The sequence below is a fragment of the Aquarana catesbeiana genome, linkage group LG03 (assembly GCF_042186555.1).
Source record: "Aquarana catesbeiana isolate 2022-GZ linkage group LG03, ASM4218655v1, whole genome shotgun sequence".
Taxonomy (NCBI): domain Eukaryota; kingdom Metazoa; phylum Chordata; class Amphibia; order Anura; family Ranidae; genus Aquarana; species Aquarana catesbeiana.
In genome coordinates this window covers 720,881,957-720,899,302 of record NC_133326.1, presented here as the reverse complement: position 1 = coordinate 720,899,302, position 17,346 = coordinate 720,881,957, and positions in this window count along the sequence as shown.

Genomic DNA, 17,346 nt, shown 5'->3' with positions numbered 1-17,346 from the left:
CACCGACCATTGACCTATGGCTTAGAAAAGTCATGGACATAAACAAAATGGAAGACCTTATCCTTACTGCCAGACATCAGAGAGAACAATATTCCAAAACCTGGACCCTGTGGAACCTGTTTGTGTTCTCGGGCGAGGGTCAATCCCTCCTGGGATATGATACAGAAGCCTGACTTTCAAGGCCCCTCTCCTTATGAATATTCTTTTTAAATTGACTTTGTGCGATGCCCGCACCGAACTGGGGGATACTCTGTAGACTCATGTTCATGACCTCCCCCCTCCTTTCCCTCTATCCCTGACTCATACCCTCTCTAATTTTCCTAACCTATACTTTTGCTCTTTTCTTCTTCTTTTCTCTTTCTCTCCACATTCTGAAAATCAGGAAAATCATTAGAGGCGAGACCCATGGGACAACTCACCATCTTATATTACGTGCTGTCAGAATTGCTCTGATGGGGTAGTGGAATATATGCCGTACTGGGTCTGGTGACTTTAGAAACCAGGACAGTACGAGGAGATATGCTCCCAGGTAATACATCTGTTGGGTGATATTCTTTAAACCCCACCCCCTCCCATGGAGATATGTATACTGTTGTGACATGTTATACCGTTTATATTCATACATACAAAATCCACTTATTATTGTGTAAATGTCACTGGCAGGGAAGGAGTTAACACTAGGGGGCGATCAAGGGGTTAAATGTGTTCCCTCAGTGTGTTCTAACTGTGAGGGGATAGGACTGACTAGGAGAGGAGACATATTGCTGTTCCTACTTAGTAGGAACAAACAATATGTCTCTTCTCTCCTGATAGAACAGGGATTTCTGTGTTTACACCCACAAATCCCTGTTTCTGCTCTCATGCACGCAATTTCAGGTGGCCGGTGGTGATCGCGCCCACCAGCCAGGCGCAACAGGTTCCCCGCCATGCAGCGGGCGCACGCGTGCCTGCTATCGTCCTTAAAGGTACAGGTGTATGGAGATTCGCGGGAACGAACCACTTTGCCGCCGTATAGCGGTGTGAGCCGGTCGAAAAGTGGTTAACAAATGAAAATTAAATGATATTGTGAGGCAGAGACGTTTACCCTCATGAACTTCTGGTTTCCACAGAGCTCCATCCGCTTCTGCTTCCAGCAAGCAAGTGTCTCAAGTCTGTAGCGTGCTTTGCTTAGCAGCAGTTAGCAGGCTGTGCAGCCAGCATTACAGGCCTCCGAGTCCTTAGACGACCGTCCAGAGCAGCTCTGTGTATTACAGGCCTCACAATGAGAGTCCCACTCTTGATGATGACCGTCCAGAGCAGAAAGCACACTGAGTGTGTACACTATAATTACAGGCCTCCTCCCAGACCACCGGCATCCAGAGCACTGTGTGCATTACAGGCCTCCTCTGACCACCAGCATCCAGAGCACTGTGTGCAGTACAGGCCTCTCCTCAGACCTGAGACCACCATCCATCACTATACAGCATTATAGGCCTCTCAGAGTCAGACCACCATCCAGAGCACTGTACATTACAGGCCTCCCCTCAGACCACCATCCAGAGCACTGTGCAGCATTACAGGCAGTGGCAGCTGGTGCTCAAAATATTTGGGGGGGGCGCAAACCAACTAAAAAATTCTAAAAAATACTAAAACAAAAACATCAAATGCAACCACCCTGCCATTAATTGCAGCTACCGTGCCCATCAAATGCAGCCACTGTGCCCATCATATGCAGCCACTGTGCCCCATCAAATGCAGCCATTGTGCCTATTAAATGCAGCCACTGTGCCCCGTCAAATGCAGCCACTGTACCATCAATTACTGCCACTGTGCCCATCAAATGCAGCCACTGTGCCCAACATTAAACTAAAACAACTGCAGATGACTAAAATGGGACTAAAACTAAAATGGCATTTTAGTCAAAAGACTATAATTAAAACTAAATCAAAAATCAATGCCAAAATTAACACTGCTCTTCATGTACCATACCTATTGGTCAGGATGAGAGCTTCCATAATGTTGGTCTACTCCCGGTTGTCCTGGGAGATGGACCGCTAGGGAGGGAGGCCCCCCTCTCACTACCAGAAGATACCCCACCTAACCGAGGTCCCACACCTCCACTGGTTGCTTGTGACTCTACATTGTGAACTTGGTTGCCCTTAGTGACGGCCTTATTCTTCCTTCTTGTGTTTGCTTGACACTGTAATACCGTGCACTTCACACCTCATATGTGCTTTAAACAGGGCCATGTTCTTTGTATACACCAGCCCCATTATGCTCCCCTTTGAATGACTTCAGACCAGGCTTAAGGACAAGTTTAAAAGTCTTTATTAATCTCTATATTGCAAATGAGATAACAAAACAAAGTGCAAAGGTTTCTTTTCATGACCACTACTAACTATCAGATGGCCCAGGCATACATTTTCAGAATGATAGTCCATAATTGGTGGCATGGTCTATAGCTGGTGGCATGGTCCATGTCTGGTGGCATCCCGGGATCCACAGTATCAGTGGTCCTCCTCTAGGAGTGGAATCAGCAGCAACAACAAAGCAACAGAATGTGCGGGTAACCAGAGCAAACCCTCACAAGCTCGAGGCTTCAGCCTTCCCCCAAATTTATACCTCAAATGGGCCGTCCAAAGCCCAAAGTCCATAAACTGGTACAAAGAGTTTAACCCTCATCCAAGCCAGTCTGAACTGGTACCTGTCTAACTAGTTTTCAAACTGCTTACACTTTCCCCTTATTTTTTGCAAGTCATCCTGGCTAAACAACACATCACACTTCCATAATGTACAAAACCATGTTGGAACATCATAAATAACACATGCAGCAAAACAGCAATAAATATAGTTATAACAGGAACAGATAAATGCAAAGAGTTCACAGTTCAGAAATAATAGTATGAGTCCGGAAGAAGGACCCTCTCTCCCGTAATTGGGTGTCTCCCATGGACTTGGTGTACAACCGGGTATGCATAGTGCTGCATAACCAGCATGATCTGGTCAATGTAAATATGATGCCCAATGTTACATTCTTGATATATCTAACTTTGATAAATTTGTTCTGCTACAGGAATTCTTGGAGGTGTTCCTGTAGTCTTAACGTTTCCCAGAGAAACCTGCCCTTCTTTAATTGCGGGACCAACTGCTCAGGGACATACGGGAAGGTGCATGTGTGCTTCAAATAGTCTTTGCAACTTGGCCAGCAGAGTTAGCTTGCCACCCAGGGGAACTGCGCCTTCCAGGAGTTAAGAGTCATCGGGATGGCATGGCCTTCCCTGAGGCCAGGTGCGTGCATTGGGTGGTGCTGGGATTTCCTCCGGGAACCACAGCTGTGGAATGACAGCCTCTGTCATTCGCCCTCACTGCTGACAATGCCACCCGGATTGGTTTGATCAGTTTGGAACAGCAAGGAAGCTGGAAAAGAGTGCTGTGGTACAGGGTTTGTACAGGAACTCCTTTATAGAGCCAAGAGGGCTGAAGCATAAGCCTGAGCAGCGGTGCTGCTCGAGAGCCAGGTGGCTTGGTATTTTTCATTTATTACTACATTACTGCTGTGAAGTTGAAACCCCTGCGTGGGAATTCTGGGTGGACATTTTTTTTCTTTAATTAAAGTGGACCTACAAACCCTTAAAACGGCATATCTGGTGTGGACTCCGCTCACTGGTATGCTCTACACTAAGCTAAACAGTCCCCAATGTTACAATATATAATTATATATAGGGATGAGCCGAACACCCCCTGGTTCAGTCGCAGCAGAACATGCGAACAGCCAAAAAATGTGTTTGAACACGCGAACACCGTTAGTCTATGGGACACGAACATGAATAATCAAAAGTGCTAATTTTAAAAAAAGTTTTAAAAACGGACGTTTTTTCCGGAACAGTGATTTTAATAATGCTTAAAGTGAAACAATAAAAGTGAAATATTCCTTTAAATTTTGTACCTGGGGGGTGTCTATAGTATGCCTGTAAAGTGGCACATGTTTCCTGTGTTTAGACAGTGTAGCGCTAATGTTAAATCACAAACAAGTCACAAAAAAGCATAGTGACCAATTCGTACCACCACAAACTTAGGGGGTGGTACCAAGAAGAACCTAGATAAATATCTATTCACCTGAAGAAAATATGGAAACCAATAGAGGGTCAGATTCTGATGGTAGTGTCTATATACCCCATAGTTAAATGAAAGGAGCAATAGGCAAAAAACAAAGAAAAAAATATATATATAACCATTTAGTTCACAACACCATATATTCTAAATGGTTCTTTGAATGTCCGTAAGTGTCTATTTATGTAGAAACTGGAGATAATAGGAATCCAAAGTAGATGATGATGTCTCTACGTCACATAGGTTGAAAACAAGTGGTGTATAATGATGGAGGTTTACCAGAACCGTTGGACTCACAGAGACGTATATCCCTTGAGTCAGAAATACTTGTATTGCCACCGGGCAGTAAGTAAGGTGTCCCGCTGGACCGATATGAAATCCGGATGCTGTGTCAAAGGCTCCCAGCAGATTTCTTTCTTGTATGGCCCAATTCAGTAGTGGCTCCAAGCTCGGTTTCTTTGGTCTGAGACCGGCGCATGCGCAGTAGCGGCAAATCATGATTTGCCGCTACTGCGCATCATTATACACCACTTGTTTTCAACCTATGTGACGTAGAGACATCATCATCTACTTTGGATTCCTATTATCTCCAGTTTCTACATAAATAGACACTTACGGACATTCAAAGAACCATTTAGAATATATGGTGTTGTGAACTAAATGGTTATATATATTTTTTTTTCTTTGTTTTTTGCCTATTGCTCCTTTCATTTAACTATGGGGTATATAGACACTACCATCAGAATCTGACCCTCTATTGGTTTCCATATTTTCTTCAGGTGAATAGATATTTATCTAGGTTCTTCTTGGTACCACCCCCTAAGTTTGTGGTGGTACGAATTGGTCACTATGCTTTTTTGTGACTTGTTTGTGATTTAACATTAGCGCTACACTGTCTATACACATACGGTTTACAAAATCTCCTTTTTTTGTGTGTGAGCTGCTTTGTTAGAGCAAGAGCGGTGTTTCTTGAGTTATTTTATTTTCCCGTGTTTAGAACAGTCCGAGAGCAAAAGGACATTTCTAAAGGAAAAAAAGTCATTTAAAAGTACTCGCAGATATAATGAATTGTCGGTCCCGGCAATACACATAAAAGTCATTGAAAAAAACGGCATGGGACCCCCCACATTCCATTACCAGGCTCTTTGGATCTGGTAAGAATATAAAGGGAACCCAGAACTAAAATTTAAAAAACAATTGTGTGGGGGTCCCCCCAAATTCCATACCAAGCCCTTCAGGTCTCGTATGGATATTAAGGCTAACCCTGCGCCAATCTTTTTTTTAAAAAAATGGCGTAGAGGCCCCCTTCAAAATCCATACCAGACCCTTATCCGAGCACGCAACCTGGCAGGCCGCAGGAAAAGAGGGAGGGACAAGAGAGCGCCCCCCCTCCTGAACCGTACCAGGCCACATGCCCTCAACATGGGGAGGATGTCCCCATGTTGATGGGGACAAGGGCCTCATCCCCACAACCCTTGCCCGGTGGTTGAGGGGGTGTGCGGGCGGGGGGCTTATTGGAATCTGGAATCCCCCTTTAACAAGGGGACCCCCAGATCCCAGCCCCCCCATGTGAATTGGCAATGGGGTACAACTGTACCCCTATCATTTCACAAAAAAGTGTCAAAAATGTTAAAAAAGACAATAGCCGGTTTTTGACAATTTCTTTATTAATGTCTTCTTCTTTCCCCGCTTCTTCTGCCATCTTCTTCTGGTCTTCCTCCGGTCCTCTGCTTCTTCCTCCAGTGTTCTCCTCTAGCATCTTCCTCTGACTTATTCTTCCCCGCTTCGTCCTCTGGACGATCCGCCACAATGGGAGTCTCCCGCTGTGTGACACTTCTGTTCTTGTGACAGCTCCTATATAACTGAGGGCGGGGCCACCCGGTGACCCCTCCCCCTCTGACACATGGGGACTTCCCTATGGCTTCCCCCCTGGTGTCAGAGTGGGGCGGGGTGACCCGTTTAAGACACATAGTCTTTTTTTATGTTCACATAGGTGTGTACTGTAGGCTATGATTTATGGCCTAACACAGCTGGCAGGCAAGTTGCATTTTTCAAAAGGGCTAAAACAGTGACCTACAGGGGATTGTAAAATGTAGATTTTTGTGACCAGACTTGAGAAGAATAGTAAAAGACTCAAAGGGGGTTGTTAGTGCAATTTGGTACGAAGGCAGTCATTCTTTCTTACATTCTTTCCCCATGAGATGAGAGCACAGGTTTAGATTATAATACACATTATTGAATGCATGGAAGCTACTGAGGTGCATATTATGTTGCATTGTAGAGTCTCTATGGTTGCTAATATATGCTGGGAGGGATGGGGCTCTGAAGGCTGCTGTTCATTGTAATATTTGTCATCTGTTGCAAGTATCTGAAGTGTTGGGACTCAATAAATGTACCTCTCTGGAAGAACTGGGTTGCTGCGGAAATGACTCGCATTATATAAATAATTAATGAATAATCATCATCCTCTTACTTCTACATCACTACACCACCTATCAGTGCCCATCAGTGCAGCCTATCAGTGCAGCTTCATCAGTGGAGAAAAATTACCTGTTTGCTAAATTTTATAACAAACTATGAAAATTATTTTTTTTTCACAATTTTCGGTCTTTTTTGTTCCTTTAGCAAAAAATAAATGAATACAGTGGTGATAAATACTAACAAAATTAAGCTCTATTTGTGTGAAAAAATGATAAAAATGTTGTTTGGGTACAGTGTTGTATGACCGCACAATTGTCATTCAAAGAGTGACAGCGCTGAAAGCTGAAAGTTGGTCTGGGCAGGAAGAGGGTGAAAGTACCCGGCAGACAAGAGGTTAATCGCAATTCTGTTACCATCTTTCTACATTGAAATGTAAGAGCACTGTTGGATTTAGCCGCTATGTATTTCTTATAACCTGTTCTCAATTATGCATTTTTCTGATGCTTTTGCATACATTTGATAAAAACTTATTGAAAGAAAAAGAAAAACACTGTTGCTGATTTCTTTTATTTTTTTGTTGCAAAGAAAAAGCTGTGTTTTCCACCATGTCCTTTCCAGATTGATTCCTGAATGGGAGGAGTGGGTACTAGTTAGGGTTGTGCCAATACCAATACTAGTATCTGTATCGGTGCTGATATTGAGCATTTGTAGGAGTACTTGTACCTGAAAATGCTCCGAAGTCTTGACCCGATACCTGGACACTCAGGGGTGATCGGTGCGGCGGTGGGGAGAGTTACAAGCACCAATCTCTCTGTATACAGGGAGATCGGTGCTTGTAACTCTCCCCACTGCCGCATCCATTGCCCCTGAGTATCCCCTGTGTCCTCCTCCATGTCCCCTCTCTCTGCTCCTCCGGTCCCCCTCCATGTCCTCCCTGCTCCTCTGGTCCCCTTCCATGTCCTCCCTGCTCCTCTGGTCCCCTGCCATGTCCTCCCTGCTCCTCCAGTCCCCCACCATGTCCACCCTGCTCCTCCTTTCCCTCGGCATGTCCTCCCTGCTTCTCTGGTCCCCTGCCATGTCCTCCCTGCTCCTCTGGTCCCCCACCATATCCTCCCTGCTCCTCCGGTCCCCCGCCATGTCCTCCCTGCTCCCCCACCATGTTCTCCCTGCTCCTCCGGTCCCCCATCATGTCCTCCCTGCTCTCCTGATCCCCCCCATGTGCTTCCTGCTCCCCTGATCCCCCGCCATGTCCTCCCTGCTCCTCCGGTCCCCCGCCATGTCCTCCCTGCTTCTCCGGTCCCCCGCCATGTCCTCCATGCTCCTCTGGTTCCCCTCTGCCTCGGATCTGTCAGGATGGAGAGCAGAGGAAGGAGCTGGTAAATTAGCAGAGTCCCTCCCTACACTAGGTGCCCCCAGTAGAGTCCCTCCTTACATCAGGTGCTCCCTGCAGAGTCCTTCCCTACACCAGGTGCCCCCAGCAGAGTCCCTCCCTACACCAGGTGTCCCCAGCAGAGTCCCCCCTTACATCAGGTGCCCCCAGCAGAGTCCCTCCCTACACCAGGTGCCCCCAGCAGAGTCCCTCCCTACACCAGGTGTCCCCAGCAGATACCCTCCTTACATCAGGTGTCCCCAGCGGAGTCCCTCCTTACATCAGGTGTCCCCAGCGGAGTGCCTTGGCTCTGCCTCTCGTCCGATAATCATGCATGGTTTGAACTCTGCCGCCATTACAGAAAACCAGCTCTCATGTAACAGGTCACTCGCCCAGGAGAGGAAATAAGAGGCGGAGCCTGGGTGGCTGCTAAAAGAAATAGAGCTGTCGCCTACCCCCCACCCCGCGGCCTTTCCCACAACAATTCACAGACCGACAGCAGCCTGGGGGAGCGGGGGGTTGGCGGCAGCTCCATTTCTATTGGCAGCCACCTGGGCTCCACCTCTTGTTTCCTCCCCTGGGTGAGTGACCTGTTACATAAAAACTCAGCTGGTCTTCTGTAAAATGGCGGGCGGCAGAGACAATTCACCAGTGCCAGCCACGGACCTCTAGCAGCGTTGGAGAAAAATCGGGAAAACGCAGATTTCCCAGGACATTTCCTGTGATACAGTAAGACCGGGACTAAGGTCTAAATACAGTTAGCAACTATAAATGGAGAGGAGCCTCTGTCTCCTGTCCATTCATTTTCAGTGCAGCTGAGGCTGCAGAGAAAGGGACTGGGGAATCTGTGTCCTCAATCCCTTTCCCTGTCTCAAAGGGGAGATGTCAGGGGTCTGTTTAGACCCCTAATATCTCAGCAAAGCCCCCCCCCCCCCCCAACAGGGTTAATAAAAAAAAATAATAATAATTATAATAATAATAAAAAAAATTGTAATAAGTATTTAACCACTTCCCGCCCGTCATTGAAGGAGAAAACAACATTTTATAACAGAAACAAAGAAAAAACTTTTTTAAATTTTTTTTAACTTTTTTTTAAATGTCAGTCTTTTTTAGTTTGTTTAGCAAAAAATAAAATCTGCAGAGGTGATCAAATATCACCAAAAGAAAGCTCTATTTGTGGGAACAAAATGATAAAAATTTAGTTTGGGTACAGTGTTGTATGACCGCGTAATTGTCATTCAAAGTGCGACAGCACTGAAAGCTCAAAATTGTCCTTGGCAGGAAGGGGCGAAAGTGCCTGGTATTGAAGTGCTGAAAAGGTAAAAATGTAAATAAAAAAATAAAAACACTGGCATGTCCACTCCCCTCTCCCCCCACCCCCAAAAAATGAAAAGAAAGCATTGCAAAAAAAAGAACAAAAAATATATAAATTGTAAAAAATACAAAAAATAAAAATTGTAAATAATAAAATTGTAAAAAAAATAAATAAAAAACTACTGACACAGTCCACTGTCACATGACATAAAAAAAAGTATCGTTAATCGATATCCGCGAGTACTTGAAAAAAAAGTATTGGTACTTGTACTCTTAAAAAAGTGGTATCGGTGCAACCCTAGTACTAATTATAACCACCTGGTGCAATTTCAGTATTCTATTGAGGACAGTTGCTGTGTTTGCATCCTTTTGGAAATATTTAACCCTTTGAAAGTATTCCAACCAAAAAGAAAGGGGGTGTCTAATACTGTACTTGTGTGCAAATGTGAGATATTCAGTGAGCCAATCACAGTGGCAGGAAATGACATTTCTGGGGGTGTTCTGTACACCAGGTTACCATAGTGCATTGAATATTTGCTGTGTAAAATACAAATACTCCAGTGGATATAGTGCCAATATGGGGCAGATAGACACAAGTTGTAGGATAGAAACGGTATCTAGCAATGTGCAGAGGGTTCATCCAGAATTTGTAGCCACACCCCTTTAGCACCTGATGGGTTTTATATATGTATAAGATATTGGGATCTGAGCACAGGTATGAAGGGGAGGAAAGACGAGAAATCCATACCGGAATCAAACATGGAATTGTTTTCTTTTTCTTTTTTTTTTTTAATCAAACATTAACAAAAAATACATTCATAAAGAAAAAAACATGATAAAGGTTAAATTGTCTGCAAATGACATGACATAAACAAAAGGCCAATTCACATATGTCCTATATTTCTGCATTATTCTTTTAGACCAGAGGTCCCCAACTCCGGTGCCAGTCTGTGGCCTGTTGGGGACGCACCGTGCGGGGGGAGGGGGGGGCAGTGGGTAGAGTGAGCCAGCACAACTTGCAATGCCACCCTCCAACCACCGGAGGGTGCCCGCTCCCCTTCTCCCAGCACCAGTACTCCCTCCCCTCTCTGGTCACCTTGGGAAGAAGAGGAGCAGAGATGAGGAGAAAGGAGAGGAGAGCCGGGCCAGGGAAAGGCTCCTCACCGTCATAGAGCACTGGTAAGACCTGTGAGCTGACTTCAGGCAACACGGCTGCATGTCCCCCAACCCCCCTGAAGTGACAGGCTGCCCCCCATTCTGTCTTCCAGGAACCTGGTCCCTGGTGCCGGGGAGGTTGGGGACCGCTGATTTACACCATTGAGAGTTTCTTGTGATTTTTTTTTTTTTTTTGATCTTCAATAGAAAAAAGTGAAAAATTACAAATGATAGAAAATTATACAGAAAAAGAGGAAATGATTGATTGTGTGTGGAGAGCCCCATAAACATTTGGGTATGCACTGAAGATCAATCTGGATATTTGCAGCTATAAGACATCGAACAAGCCACACACTTTTCCTTACAGAGAGGCCTGTGATTGGATAAAACCTTACTTACACCCCCCCTCCTTAATACATACACTATATTGCCAAAAGTATTGGGACGCCTGCCTTTACACACACATGAACTTTAATGACCCAAAAAGAAAATGCAGCGCTTACATATACAGTTGAAAAATAATGATAATATATGTGTGACCAAATATAACACAATATGAGTGTAAAAACACAAGTGGGATATAAAAACAAAAAAATGAATGAATAAATAGTGTCCACCAATGTGAAAAAAGTGTACAAAACAGGAGGGGAAGGGTTGAGTGAAAAAGTCCCGGTGTCAATAGATGCGGTCAGTAAGTTGACATCACAGGAGGCATCAGTGGGAACATGACAGAAAGGGGATCTTGTGAGAGGAACCACCACCAATTGTGTGAAGGCTTACCGGAAACAGTGGACTTAAAGGGACATATACCTCTTAAGTCATGCAGGCTTGTGGTGATATTCACCGTTTAAAGTGGAAACAATCACAGATCCAGGTCACCACCATCACAATTCTGGGTCTGAACAGTACTGGTCATCGGCAAGTTCACAGTAAAACATTCGGATGAAGTTCACATGGAGGGAAGGAGGACCAAAGGGTATCCACGTACTCACACCATGAGACCAAAAATTAAAGAAAGGTTCCACATAGTGTGAAATCATTTAAAAATAGATTGTAATAAAAAGAGGGTAAACAGGAACACTCACATTTCAAATGTAGATAAAAGGGCTCTTACAGAGACATGGATTAGCGTAATGATGTTGGCAGGACTAGACCCGATTCGTTTCGTCTGCTTAGATGTCACCTGCGGTTTACACACACATGAACTTTAATGGTATCCCAGTCTTAGTCCGTAGACTTCAATATTGAGTTGGCCCACTCTTTGTAGCTATAACAGCTACAACTCTTCTGGGAAGGCTGTCCACAAGGTTTAGGAGGGTGTCTATGGGAATGTTTGACCGTTCTTCCAGAAGCCCATTTGTGAGGTCAGGGCACTGATGTTGGATAGGAAGGCCTGGCTCGCTCTAGTTGATCACAAAAGTTTTCTATTGGCTTGGGGTCAGGACTCTGCTCAGGCCAGTCAAGTTCCTTGTCCCCAAACTCACTCATCCACATTATATTGCTAAAAGTATTGGGCCACCCCTCCAAATTATTTGGTGGAGGGGGGATTATGGTGTGGGGTTGTTTTTCAGGGGTTGGTCTTGGCCCCTTAGTTCCAGTAAAGGGAACTCTTAAGGCGTCAGCATACCAAGACATTTTGGACAATTCCAGGCTCCCAACTTTGTGGGAACAGTTTGGGGATGGCCCCCTCCTGTTCCAACATGACTGCACACCAGTGCACAAAGCAAGGTCCATAAAGACATGGATGAGCGAGTTTGGGTTGGAGGAACTTGACTGGCCTGCACTGGACTGTCCTGACCTCAACCTGATAGAATGGCATTGGGATGAATTAAAGCAGAGACTTCTCGTCCACATCAGTGCCTGCCCTCACAAATGTGCTTCTGGAAGAATGGTCAAACATTCCCATAGACCAGGGTTCTCAAACTGGCGGCCCTCCAGCTGTTGCAAAACTACAAGTCCCATGAGGCATTGCAAGGCTGACAGTTACAAGCATGACTCCCACAGGCAGAGGCATGATGGGACTTGTAGTTTTGCAACAGCTGGAGGGCCGGCAGTTTGAGACCTCTGCCATAGACACTCTCCTAAACCTTGTGGACAGTCTTCCCAGAAGAGTTGAAGCTGTTATAGCAGCAAAGGGTGGGCCAACTCAATATTGAACCCTACAGACTAAGACTGGGATGTCATTAAAGTTCATGTGTGTGTAAAGGCAGGTGTCCCAATACTTTTGTTAAAATAGTATAGTATGTGACCAAAACATTAATATATGTCCTATCCCAATATGACACCAACCTTCTTCTAGAATTACTCTACCAATTAAAGTGGTATAATAAACCCGAAACCAAAAATGGAATATATTGCAGCTTACCAATCATTAGATGTGGTGGCTGCATTTGTTTTCTTTTTTTTAGGCTTTTTTCCCTCTTTTTTCACCTGGTGATCTGGCCATTAACAAACCTCCTGTACTAGAGCGCCCCAATTATTCATAAAAATGTACATAAAATTATTTCAAAATTAAATCAAACTTGAGTAGAAACCCCAGCCCCCTGCCGGGAACCCTTCCCATGTGTGGAAGCAGTGGTCTCCATGCAGAGATCTGACACACCCTCTGTTGAGTCAAGTCTAGATCTCTCCAATTCGTAAAGCTCATACTCCCTGTTAATTGGCTGTTACTAGTTGTGACTCAGCAATGGGCATGTTGCTTGGACCTCTGCAGAGAGACAGCTGCTTCCAGACAGAGATCAAGGGTTCTTCTTTAAAGCATTTTGGCAGGGCGAAGGCTTTTCTACTTAAACTGTGGCTGCTTTCTATAAAAAAAAAAAAAAAAGACAACTTTGCACAGTTTTTGGTTTGAAGCCCTTGGAATGTATTTATCAGATTTAACCTGTTGGTGCCGACAGTATGCAAATATGCCGCCTCTCAGAGGGTGAGCCTTGGTACTGAGCAGCTGCATATTTGTGTGCAATATGGCAAATACAGCTGTGCCGAGAGTGCACCCAGTGCCGCACATTTCTGGTGGCAAACAGAAAGCTCCCGATCGCTGCTTTGTGATCAGGAGCTTTCCAATCCTGTGACCCCCCCGTGACAGCCAATCACAGCGGTCACATGATCATAAGCCCCACCCCACCTCCTGCCACTCTAAACCCCTTAAAGGGCTGGGAGGCGCTGGCACCAAGGGGTTAAGCTGAAAGTTCTATTGGGATTTAATGACATCACAGAGTTCAAGAACTCTGATTGGATTAAGATGAGACATTAATAAAAACATGTTCTGGTGTAAATTTCCAGGGGGCGACATAGAGCACTGCAGAGCTCAGACCCCCGACCCTGTATAGAGGAGATAGAGGACAGACGTTTCCGTTTTGTTCTCTTTTCTCACTCTAACCCGAAACTTTATCTCCCCTCCCCCACATTTCTGGGGGTTCAGTCCTCCTGAGAGGGGTACACCCGGTCACACAATAATGTTACTTTGTACATCAACAAACCAAAAAAACATCTCACACCTACAGTATAAACTGACTTTTTCTATTCTACTCATTTATTTCCTCTATTACATTGCAGATCAGCATGATTTTGTAGCACGGCCTCCTATTTCTGTAACCCTGCACCCTGATTTGTACTGTACCCCAAACTACAATAAAAGAGACACTGACTGGCGTCCCCACCATCTGCCCCATTGGATGAATATTTAACCGATCTGACCCTCCCTTACTATGATGTCATCAGTCTCTGGGCGGAGCTCTCACATCTCCCGTTTCCCCCCACAGATCTTTATACAACCTTTATATACCCATATCCCAGCATGGAGGGGCTCAGTGAAGGTGGTGGTGAAGGTGTGGAGATGTCGGATCGGGTCACACAGATCATAAAAGGAGATCCGCCCGGCCTCATAATCCAGATATATCCTGACTCTGTTACTGGAGATATTGGTGGGTAAGAGGATCTTATTACTGTCATGTATCACCTCATACTGATTACCAGACCGGTCCAAACCCCAGGACTTCTTATTCCTTCCAATCCCTGACTGCCCTCCTCTCCTCTCTATACTGGGGTAACACATCCCGACTCTCCAGCTCTCTGATCCCCCGACATCCACTTCCCAGTAATGTCTCCCTGAGGAGAAACTCCGACTGCTCATCACCTGAGGCCAATACTGAAATCTCTCTGGTGTTTCTGGACGATTCAGTTTTCTATATGACAAGGATACAGTTTTCCTGTCATCTGATATCTGTAGATTATTATGAGCTGTGTTTACATCCAGTAATATGTCTGCAGCTCCCTGTATATAGTATACATTTATCTCTGTTATTATATCAGATAAACCTGTGTGTAAGACCCCCGCCACATCCAGACCCCCTCCATCATGGAGGAGTTCCTCATGTCTCTCTCTGTCCTCATTATCTCCATCCTCAGTATCACACAAGTCACCTGTGTCTGATTCCTGTAAGACAGTCAGTGGATCCATCATGTTACACAGCTCCTCAATGTGACGCATCTTCCTGGACAGCTCCTCCTTCTTTATTTCCAGATCCCGGATGGAGATGGAGATCCGCTCTGCCCTCCCGGAGATTTCCCTCAGGACTCTCTTCTCCAGGTCTTCCAGACGTCTCCTGAGATCTCTAAACAGGGCAGTGACTCTCTCGGTGTCACCAGGTGCTTCTTCTTCTACTTTCCTCCTGTGTTCCTGCAGACTCTGGACTCTTTCCTCCATCTCCTCTCTCTTTGTCAGAAGTTTCTGCAGAACATTCCTCAGTGTCTCCTTCTTCTTCTCAGAAGCCTCATCCAGTGACTTCATCTTATGTCCTGTGTGTTCTCCAATCACACAAAACTTACAGACACAGGTCTCATCCTCAGTGCAGTAATACTCCAGGATCTTCTTATGGACGGAGCATTTCCTGCTCTCCATGGACAAGGTGGGGTCACACAAGACGTGTTCTGGGGACTTTTTGTTAGGGATGAGCTTCGTGTTCGAGTCGAACCCATGTTCGACTCGAACATCGGCTGTTCGACCGTCCGTCGAATTGCGAACGATATGGGCCGTTCGCGCCAAATTCGTGTGGCGCGTCACGGCCCATAATTCACTGCGGCATCGCAGTGCATTGCTGGCTGATGATTGGCCAAGCATGCACTATGACCCGCATGCTTGGCCAATCACAGCGCCGTCAGTAGAGAGAGCTGTAATTGGCCAAAGCCAGGGTGGCTTTGGCCAATTATGGCTCAGGGGATTTAGTACACACCCCACACTATATAAGGCCGCCTGCACGGCGGCCCTGTGTAGTGTGTGTTCCGGTGTGCTGAGCGATAGAGAGAGAGAGAGACAGTGTCATTTGATTTGAGTTAGATAGATTAGGCAGAACAGTCAGTCAGTTAGCTGCACTTACAGTGTATTGTGTATATATATGCATCCCAGGTGTTGCATATATATATATACACTGTATTCAGTTTAGCTAGATCCGTTCCTGTTATCTTCTATCTAGACTATTTACATTCAGTGCAGTGTGTCCTGCTCACAGTGTTCAGCTAGATCCGTTCCTGCTATTTACATTCAGTACAGTGCTTCCTGCTCACAGTGTTCAGCTAGATCCGTTCCTGCTATTTACATTCAGTGCAGTGCGTGCTGCTCACAGTGTTCAGCTAGATCCGTTCCTGCTATTTACATTCAGTGCAGTGCGTCCTGCTCACAGTGTTCAGCTAGATCCGTTCCTGCTATATACATTTAGTGCAGTACGTCCTGCTCACAGTGTTCAGCTAGATCCGTTCCTGTTATCTTCCTACTGACAGGCAGGCTTGTCTGGTTACAGTATATAAAGCTACCTGAAGAAAATTACAGGTGTTCTTTTTGATCCTATTAGTACCACGGTCAGGCAGCTAGACTATTTACATTTAGTACAGTGTGTCCTGCTCACAGTGTTCAGCTAGATCCGTTCCTGCTATTTACATTCAGTGCAGTGCGTGCTGCTCACAGTGTTTAGCTACATCCGTTCCTGCTGTTTACATTCAGTGCAGTGCGTCCTGCTCACAGTGTTCAGCTAGATCCGTTCCTGCTATTTACATTCAGTGCAGTGCGTCCTGCTCACAGTGTTCAGCTAGATCCGTTCCTGCTATTTACATTCAGTGCAGTGCGTGCTGCTCACAGTGTTTAGCTACATCCGTTCCTGCTGTTTACATTCAGTGCAGTGCGTCCTGCTCACAGTGTTCAGCTAGATCCGTTCCTGCTATTTACATTCAGTGCAGTGCGTCCTGCTCACAGTGTTCAGCTAGATCCGTTCCTGCTATTTACATTCAGTGCAGTGCGTCCTGCTCACAGTGTTCAGCTAGATCCGTTCCTGCTATATACATTTAGTGCAGTACGTCCTGCTCACAGTGTTCAGCTAGATCCGTTCCTGTTATCTTCCTACTGACAGGCAGGCTTGTCTGGTTACAGTATATAAAGCTACCTGAAGAAAATTACAGGTGTTCTTTTTGATCCTATTAGTACCACGGTCAGGCAGCTAGACTATTTACATTTAGTACAGTGTGTCCTGCTCACAGTGTTCAGCTAGATCCGTTCCTGTTATTTACATTCAGTGCAGTGCGTCCTGCTCACAGTGTTCAGCTAGATCCGTTCCTGCTATTTACATTCAGTGCAGTGCGTCCTGCTCACAGTGTTCAGCTAGATCCGTTCCTGCTATTTACATTCAGTGCAGTGCGTCCTGCTCACAGTGTTCAGCTAGATCCGTTCCTGCTATATACATTTAGTGCAGTACGTCCTGCTCACAGTGTTCAGCTAGATCCGTTCCTGTTATCTTCCTACTGACAGGCAGGCTTGTCTGGTTACAGTATATAAAGCTACCTGAAGAAAATTACAGGTGTTCTTTTTGATCCTATTAGTACCACGGTCAGGCAGCTAGACTATTTACATTTAGTACAGTGTGTCCTGCTCACAGTGTTCAGCTAGATCCGTTCCTGTTATTTACATTCAGTGCAGTGCGTTCTGCTCACAGTGTTCAGCTAGATCCGTTCCT